Genomic DNA, 10234 nt, shown 5'->3' with positions numbered 1-10234 from the left:
TACAGGCATGAGGCATCGCGTCTGGCCTTCATGACCTTTAAAATACATTCAAGATCCATCTATTTCTCATTACTCCTTCCCCATCACTCCAATCCATCATCTCTGATTTATACTACTGCAACAGCTTTCTAACCCATCTGCCTGCCTCTCCCCTGGCTTCCTTCTTATCCATTCTCCACACAGAAGACAGGGCAGTCTTTTAAAAACATCAATTAGATGATATTATTCATCTACTCTCAGGCCTTTAGTATCTTTCCATCACAATCAGAATAAAATCCAAACTCTTCCCTATGACCTCAGGGTGCCAATTGGTCTGCCTCATCTTCCAGGTCGTCTACTATCATTCTGCACCACACTCGTTAAGATCCAGCCACACCGAACTTCTCTCATTTCAAACAGAGGCAATTTGGGGTCTTGGTACTTGCAACTGCCTCTCCCTGTAACTCTACCCCTAGGTATTTCTGTGCTTTCCTCCTTTATTATACCTAAAGATCTGTTTAAATGTCATCTCAGGAAGGCACTGTCTGACCACACTTTTTTTTTTGTTTCATACTGGGTCTCACTCTATCACCCAGGCTGGAGTGCGGTGGCACGATCAGAGCTCACTGCAGCCTCGAACTCCCAGGCTCAAGCAATCCTCCCACCTCAGCCTCCTGAGTAGCTGGGACTACAGGCATGCATCAGCACACCTATTTTTTTTTTTTCTGTTAAGTTTTACTAGAGATGAGGCCTCGTTATGTTGCCCAGGCTGGTCTCGAACTGCTGAGCTTAAGTGATCCCCCCGTCTCCCAAAGTGCTGAGATTACAGGTATGAGTCATTGTGCCCAATCTGGCCACACTATCTTAAATAGAATCTCCCCCATCACTCTCTATTCCCATACCATACTTTGTCCTTATAGCACTTAACACTATCTGTAATTTTATCATATATTTATGTGTATTTGTTCATTGTTCATCTTCTTCACTGAATAAGAATAGTGACTTGATGTATCTCATTCACTGTTCAAACACCAGCAGTGTCTGACACATGGTGGGTATCCAGTAAATGCTGCATGAACAAATGGATGAATGGATCAATACGTAATAGTTGATGGATGAAAAATTGATTGGATGAATGAGTGGACAGACAGAGGGAAAGGATAAGTACATGACTGGATATGTGGCTAAATACATGAAAGTATGAATGCATGAAGGTTGGGTGAATAGAATGCCGTCGATTAGGATAAGTAGCTCCTAGCCTCCAAGCTCACCCCACCTTGCTCCTGGGCACTTCCCATGTGGCAAGTTACACTTTTTCCTTCAGAATTAGGGCCCCGCATCACGGTAACTAAAAGTATATTCTCAATCATGGGTTAAAAATATCCTTCACATCTCCTCAGTTTTTCCCCTAATCTCTTTAATCTTCCCAAGGATATCCAAAGGGCAGTTTAGGAAGGATGCCTTGTATACCAACCCCTGTGAACCCAGGACACATACAAAAGGGTTCATGGGGACCCCGCTGAAATAGTAACAGAGTCCAGAAAGTCACATATGAGACCGCAATAGCTGGCTCTGGCAGCCAAAACTCTCTCTGTTTTCTGAGAGGCAGTGGAACTAGGGGGAAAACCAAGTCTCTCATTCTCTCAAAATCCACACACGCACTGTGTACTTACTCTGTACAAAGCCCCATTCTTTGGGAGATTACAGTCTAGGGGTCACTTCTGAACGTTTAAGACGATGGTGGCTTCGCATAGAGACTCTTCTTCTTGGGGCCTGGGCTGGATTGCAGCCTCCTTACAGTTAGGTAAGGCTGGGGATGTTCCTCTTCAGGAGCCCCCAAGTGGCTGCCAAGTCCCACAGCCTTCTGGGAAGAAATGGCGGCTGCTCTAGTTTGAAGAAGTCACTGCCTTCCTTCTGCCTCAACAAGGCAGACCCTCTTCCCCGAGGCTGTGGAAGACCCAAGCCCTTGCAGTAGACCCTTCTCTAAGTCTGAGCTAACCTGATGGAGTGGAGAAAACCCTTGAGAGAGTTTCTAGTGGGGCACTGCCCCTGTGTTCATGGTAAGGGCAGGAATGGGATAGATTGTCAGTCGCACTGTGTGGCAAATAGCTTTCACCCATGGAAAGATTTGATCTAGGGAAGTTTGTCTGGGGCAGAGTTGTAACTTCCAGAAATGCTGATTTGTTGGAAGATCATGAAGATAGAGCTCGGTGAGTAATAATCAAGTGGGAGTCCCTAAGAATCAGGGTTTGTGGTCCTTAAAGACAGTAAGGTAGATGGTGCCTCAAGCATAGGTCTCAAAATCTTTCTAGGTTTAGGAGCCTCAGTCTCTCACAGAAATGGATGGTTTTATAAGGGTTATGAAATAATGAGAAGACACATGGTATCCAGGAGCCCCCTTTCTTGTTTTTCTGCCTGGCCCAGACTGTAATGAATTCTGCTCCCTCTCATCCCCTCCCGTTATAGATGGGGAAACTGAAGCTGGGAGAAAGGGTATATGTCATTCAAGCTCGCTCAGATCTTAGCAATCAAGCCTTCAGGATTGAATCTGGCACCAGGTGCTGAGATGGGTAAAGAAAATCAACATTTCTTGAATACTTACTATGTACCAGTCTGAGCCAGGTTCACAAACATCATAATATTAAATCCTTCCAACCAAACAAAAGCTCAGATTCAAGAGTCTTTCCTGATTCAACGCACTTCAAACTACAACCTATGTGTCTACCACAGGGCCAGCAGATCAATTATATCATGAAGCAAATGTCATCATGCACAAGAAAACATTTCTTTGATCCCAAAATAAGTAATCTATAAGGTATGAGGATCAGAAGAACACAATGGCAACTAACATTTGTGTTCTGTTCTATGTTGCTATAGAAAAGAGCCCTGTGAGGCAGGTTATATTGCAATTTTTATTTACTTCCATGTAACGGATAAGGAAATTGAGACTCAGAGATAAAAGTGACCCAGCCCAGATCACTGAATTGATATGTGGCAGAGAAAGGAGGCCTCAAACCCAGATGGTCTGACTCCATGCCCCGAAACACCCCCTAACCCTTTTTTTTTTTCTTTGAGATGGAGTCTAGCTCTGTCACCCAGACTGCAGTGCAGTGGCACGATCTGGCTCACTGCTACCTCTGCCTCCTGGGTTCAAGCGATTCTCGTACCTCAGCCTCCCGAGTAGTTGGGACTATAGGCATGCACCACCACACCCAGCTAATTTTTGCATTTTTAGTAGAGACGGGGGTTTCTCCATGTTAGCCAGGCTGGTCTCAAACTCCTGACCTCAGGTGATCCACCTGCCTCAGCCTCCCAAAGTGCTGGGATTACAGGCACGAGCCACCGTGCCCGGCCCTTGAACTCTTCACAGCACAGTACCTCCTTCAAGGACATGGACAAAGGCTTTTCTTTTTTCTTGTGTCATTCCCTGTCTTCTGAGTTTCTCCTTAACCTCAGCTTTTTCTTTGGAGCAGCTGAAGATGGGCCATTTTCAACACGTTTTTCTATTAACTGAAGTGGCACTAAATACTATCGCTACTATGAAACTAATCAGCAATTTGTGGGACGCCTTAACACCCATGTAGCCCCATTTGGGGCCATAATTATTTCTTAATGGGGAGGTGATTTATACTTGGGACTTGGGACACGTGCTTCTGTCAGTGATGTGGCTATGTAGGATGGCTTGATTCTTTTTTTGTCCCCCAAGTTTCTGCTGTCTAAAGCCAAATGGCCATACAGTTGAGCAAATTTAATTAACAGACAGTTCTGGTCCTGTGAGATGGAAAAGCTTTCACTTCCCATCAAATTTGCAGTAATTCCAAGGATAAAGCCAAAAAAAGTTTTATCTTGCAAGATCCTGTAGTCTTCTGCTGGTAATAGAGTTTTTGGGGTCATTTATCTTTTTTTCTTAGAGTTCTGACAAAATTTGTCAAAGTTCATTAAACTAACCCACCTTTAAAAAGAACCCTTAAAAATATCCTTGGAGCTCTCCTTTGCAGCAAGGATTATAACCCCCATTTTATTTTATTTTATTTTTACTCAAATAAAAATATTTATTTTATTTTTTGAGTAAAATATTTATTTAATTTTTTGAGTAAAATATTTATTTAATTTTTTGAGTAAAATATTTATTTTATTTTTTGAGTAACTAAAATATTTATTTTATTTTTTGAGTAACTAAAATATTTATTTTATTTTTTGAGTAACTATTTTATTTTTTGAGTAACAAAAATATTTATTTTATTTTTTGAGTAACTAAAATATTTATTTTATTTTTTGAGTAACTAAAATATTTATTTTATTTTTTGAGTAACTAAAATATTTATTTTATTTTTTGAGTAACTAAAATATTTATTTTATTTTTTGAGTAACTAAAATATTTATTTTATTTTTTGAGTAAATAAAATATTTATTTTATTTTTTGAGTAAATAAAATATTTATTTTATTTTTTGAGTAAAAATAAAACCAGGTCTTTCTGTTGTCCAGGCTAGAGTGCAGTGGCACAATCATATAGCTCACTGCAGCCTCGAACCCCTGGGCTTAAGCACTACTCCTGCCTCAGCCTCCTGATCAGCTGAGACCACAGGCATGTGCCACCACACTCGACTAATTTCTTATTTTTTGTAGAGATGGGGTCTCGCTGTGTTGCCAGGCTGATCTTGAACTCCTGGGCTCAAGTGATCCTCCTGCTTCAGCCTCCCAAAGTGCTGGGATTACAGGCATAAGCCACCATGCCTGGCCATTTTACATATGAGGAAACCAAGGCTTGGAGAGTTGCAATGACATCTGTAAGGCAATAGAATCAGGTGGTCGTTGTGAAGCTGGGATTGGGAGGTGAGCACATGTCAGTTGGACTCTACATCCCATCATCTTGTACCTTTCCTGTCATGTTCACTGTTACCTAGATTGCAAGAGAGTGCAGGCAGAAACTGCCCCGGGTCCCTAATCCCTTGTACACTGTAAGGACTCAATAAATATTTTAAAATAAACAAGCAGCAGAAAGAAGAGTCAGGAATCCTGGGGGGTTCTCCACATCCTAAGCTGTGTGACTTTTGTCCAGTCACTCTACTTCTCTGATTCTTCTCACACATATCTGTAAAATGAGGATATTTACCCCACTTCTGACTGCTTCATGAGGTTGTACAGAGGTATTATTAACTATATAGTACAAAGGATAATTCCTTTTGTAATTTTTTTTAGTTCCAAAACGTAGCAGTTGTGTTCAGGTTATGTCCACAGAAACAACAACTTCCAGGCAACTTCCAGTGCCTGGAAATCCTGGGAACATGTCTTTTCACAAAGGTGAGAATTTTCCATGAATTAGAGGCCATAGGTCAGGCCTTTCTCTCAAGTAGATGGAAAAGTGGCCACAGGCTCTAATTCTGTGCTTCCGTTGGTTCTGAAGGTTCCAGACAGGTATGTGCAAAACCTTCTTTACCAATCTCTTACATAGCAGTTAGAAAAGAGGCACATATGTTTTACTCCTGGAATCTCCAAGGTGCTGAAAGTTCTGAGGACATATGTGCAAAGCCTTCTGCACTCTGGCTTGGTAAAAACTTCTATACAGTGTACAGGCTGGCAGAAGCCAAGAACAGACCGTGCTGTGACTTTCTATTTGAAATTCTTTACTTTCCCTTGAAGAAGTGTCCAACTCTCTTCCATTCTCCACCTCCCACTGACACACTACAGTGTCTCAGAGCTTTTCTTTCTTTCTCTTGCCTTTCTCTCACTGTCTCTCTTCTTGCCTGAGGAAAAAACAGCAGCCTTGCTCTTCTTAACTCAGCAGTATTGCAGGCAGGCCTGCCTTCTAAAGAGTAGCCTCCTCCTCTTCCATTTCTTCCAAAGTCAACAAGAAGTCCCAGCCACTACTTTAAAGGCTGGGATCCCAGGAGCTGGTGACATTGTGTGTACTCAGGGCTCCCGTTACTTATGATTGCTTGGAGCCTCTAATGCAAACAAGAGCCAAGGAAGAGGAAGGCGCAACAAGAGATAGAATGAAGAGACAGTCGGCTGGGCGCGGTGGCTCACACCTGTAATCCCAGCACTTTGGGAGGCTGAGGCAGGTGGATCACGTGGTCAGGAGTTCAAGACCAGCCTGGCCAAGATGGTGAAACCCTGTCTCTACTAAAAATACAAAAATTAGCCAGGCATGATGGCAGGGGGTGCCTGTAATCCCAGCTACTGGGGAAGCTGAGGCAGATAATTGCTTGAACCTGGGAGGCGGAGGTTGCAGTGAGCTGAGATTGCGCCAGTGCACTCCAGCCTCAGGAACAGAACAAGACTCTGTCTCAAAAAAAAAAAAAAAAAAAAAAAAAAATGAAGAGACAGTCATCCCTCATTAGACAGCACCCAGGTCCCACTCTGTCTTTCCTATCACCAAGCACAATGAAAAACAAGCACACAGACTTCTCACTTGGAAAATTATAATGCTGTGGCTCAAGAAAGTGACTATCCATGGCCCCCCCGGCATGCTCAGAACAATAGAAAGAAATCAGGGTCCAATCTGGCTCACAGAACCATAGCACACTTTACTGACTTTGAGGCGCAGAAACATCATCGGGATAGGTAATGTGGTGGCATGAGCCTATTTCAGTGCAATCTGCATGCACAGGAGACTTTATAATCTTGGGTAGTCCAAATCCACTATTGTGGGTAAAACTGCAAAGCAAATTCTACATCTTTCCCAATTCTCTCCCATCATCTTAACAACCCACATTCCATCATAAGCTGCAGGAAAGAGTCATTTAGAGGAAGACGTGTGAGTGTTGATATTGCCATTAGCACCAGAAAGCACTCACCTAATTTAGGGTATTTTTGATGTTTGGCTATAAGGAATCAAGCTCAGAGTCATGAAACTCACATTTATTTGTCAAAGATAAGGTAAGCAATAAGAACACACAGATATGTAGTTTCAGCTGCCTCCTGGATATCTTGAAGGCACCCCTAAACCCAACATATGCAACACCAAATGCATCCTCCCCCACCCCCTTCCACCCGCACTTACTTGTTTTCTCTTCTAGAGTTTTCTTTCTCAGATTAGAGCATCATCATCCCCTAGTCTCCAGGACAAAATCCTGGCAGTCACTTTGACTCTTCTCTCTCCTTTCTTCCCCGAGTCTGGCTAATTTATCTGCTTGTATCCTCCCGTGTGCCTGCTGCTCTTCATTTCCACTACCTGATTTCCATCTCTCATCTTCTTCTACATGAATGATTGTGACAATCTAATAACAGGTCTCCCTGCCTTCAGTATTGACCCACCTTTAATTCTGTCTTCATATGCTTGATGGAGTGATTGTTCTAAAATAAAATTATGACCATGTCATCTGCAACTGAAAGCTATTTGACAGCTCCCCATTGCCTAAAGACCCAAATCTTGGGTATGTCTGACAAGGACTTTCCTGGTCTGTTCTTGCTGATACGAATTTTCTAACCTCATCTCCCATCACTTCCTCACACACAGGTGCTGATGCAGCCACAACAAACCTTTTGTCATCCCCTGAGTAAGTCCTTAAAAATGTTTTCTTTATGAATACTGTTTAGCCATTTGGCAAATACATAATTATCTCTTAAGGCCTGGCTCACGCATCACCTCTGTGAATCCTTTATTGGTTCCCCCAAAGAGAGCCAGTGGCACCCTCCTCTAAGCTCCCATAATGTTTTGGAAAAGCTCTCCAGTGCAGCAAGTTATGTGCCCCTTTATATGTCTACTTGCCGCTCCTGTGAAGTTCCCCTTAAAGATAATGGTCTCTTTGAGTTACAGGCAAAGGATCGAGCTAAAGATAATTTAGAAGTCATCAAGACACAGATTATAATTAAAATCGTGGATGTGGATAAGACCATGACAGATAGTATGTTGGATTCATGCCATGTCAATCTTCTGATTAGAGTAGGCCACAAGAGACATTTTCACTGGAGATTTGGAATGAAAAAGCAACCATTTGTTTTTATGCTTGGACAGTCGGGGCAGGCCCTTCTGTAGCTCACACTCATTGTGTATGTGCTGGCTCATCTCATTGGTGAGGTGGCAAGCCAACCCGCACCGGTTCTGCCATCCACTGGGTCCTCCTTCAGTTTCTCCAACTCCTGGGCCAGGTGTGTGTTTAACTCCGTGACAAAGGGTACCAACCTCTGCAGCAGGGCACCCACATCAGCAAGACTTGAAGCAGTGAGAACTGACATGGGTTCCAGTCCCTTGTCATGAATTCCAGCTCATTCTCATGGGATCCGGGTGCCCTTGCTCTCTCCCTTCCCCTTACATCAATCAGCTCTTCCCGATAACTTCAGTCTTCAAACATCAGCATTGGACCCGAAGACAATAGCCCTACAGACATTGATTAATCAGCTCCCACCATTGCATGAGGTCAAATCCCTGTAATAAATCTATCAGCTCTCTACCATCTATCTATCTATCTATCTATCTATCTCTATCATCTATCTATAGCTCTGTATCTACTACTATCTAGCTAACTAAACTATCTAGCTAACTAAACTATCTATTGAGCTTTCTATGTGTCTATCTATCTGATCTATCTGTCTTCTATCTGACTATCAATATATTTTCCAGTGATTCTTCTCTGATGGAATCCTGACTAATACAGAATTTGGTACCAAAAATGAGGTGATGCTCTGTATTAGTTATGCACCATTACAAAATGAATTTTCCCAAAATTTAGCTTCAAACAAAAAACGCTTATTATCTTAAAGTGGGTCAGGAATTTTAAAGCAGCTTCTTTGGGTGGTCTGGCTAAGGGTCTCTCATTAGGTTATATTCAAGATGTTGACTAGAGCTGCAGTCATCTGAAGGTTTAATTGGGGCTGGAAGATCTGCCTCCAAGCTCACTCTCAAAGCTGTTGGAAGGAGGCCCCAGTTCCTTTCTGGCTGTTGGCCAGAGGGCTCAGTTCTTCACCATATGGGCATCTCTATAGGGCTGCTTGTGAGTGCTAAGCACATGACATCTAGCTTGTCTAGGAAAAGCAAGTGATGAGAGAGAGAGAGAGAGAGAGAAAACTACAATACCTTTTATAACAGTCTCAGAAGTGAACTACTTGCTCTTTCATTATATTCTAGTCAAGTGAGTTACTAAGTCCAGCCCACACTCAAGGAGAAGGAATTAAGCTTCACCTATTAATGGGAGGCATCTCAAAGAATGTGTGCCTCTATTTTAAAACCACCATATATATAGCAAGAGCTGAGTAGAGAAAAGGGCCAAATATGCCCAACCTCACTTATCCAAGGTGGCTCAACTATTTCTTTTTTTCTCATCTTCTGCTGTGTGTGAGCATGTCTTGCCTCCATCCAAGCCCTGGCCATAAAACTGTAAATATCAATTTTATTCCCCCCACCAAAAAATTTCAAAGTCTTTCTAGTTTGGAAACATTTTCTGTTCCTGTAGTCACATGCTAAAAATTGTATTAAGTTGCACCCTCTAATGTAACTATCAAGCTGATCTGAACCCCAGTAAATGTGTATTTGTTGAATGAATAAATTGATTCTGTCATTTAAATATTTGCTGATTAACTCACATTTTCATTCACTACATACTCATTGAGCAGGTATTATGTGTTAGGCCCTGTACTAGGCTGTGAGAAATACAAAGAGGAATAACATCTCATTCCTATATTTAAGGAGCTCTCATTGCGCCTAAATGTCAATTCATCTCCCACATGAGGACTCAAGGGTGAATTTGCCTTAAGCTCTTAAGAGCAGAAGCCCAGCCTTCTTCTCATAGTGATAACTTCTTGAAATTCTAAACCAGAATCTTGAAGAGGGTAGGCCAAGTGTTCCTGGGGTGGATGCCCTGGCCAGAGTTGAGGTGCCCTTCTTTTGGGACAGCCACGAAGTTGGGTCTCCCAGGGTCAGCTTGAGTGGGTGGGGTGTGCTCAAGGTGAGATGCTGCAGAAAGTCCATGGGTGGATCAGAATAGCTCCCCAAGTCTCTGCTCCCATCTGGCCTAGTAACATACATGAGGAGTGTGCCAAGGGGAAGGTGATATGTACAAAACCCCAGCTCCGCCTCCTGCTTTACTCTCTGGCTATTTTTGGAACAGGTGCCCTAGATCTACTCTACATCACAACAAAAGTTGTCACTTCAGAGCAGAATTAGGGAGGACAGAATTAGATTTTCACTTTGAAGGGCACCCAGAGGTTGCATAACTCAATTTGATGAGCAGATCCTTCCTATGACATCTCCTTCTTTTTTTTCTTTTTTTTTTTTTTTTTGAGACGGCTTCTCACTTTGTTACCCAGGCTGGAGTG

This window comes from Pan paniscus, chromosome 18 (assembly GCF_029289425.2).
Source record: "Pan paniscus chromosome 18, NHGRI_mPanPan1-v2.0_pri, whole genome shotgun sequence".
NCBI lineage: Eukaryota > Metazoa > Chordata > Mammalia > Primates > Hominidae > Pan > Pan paniscus.
Note: the sequence above shows the minus strand (reverse complement) of the source record.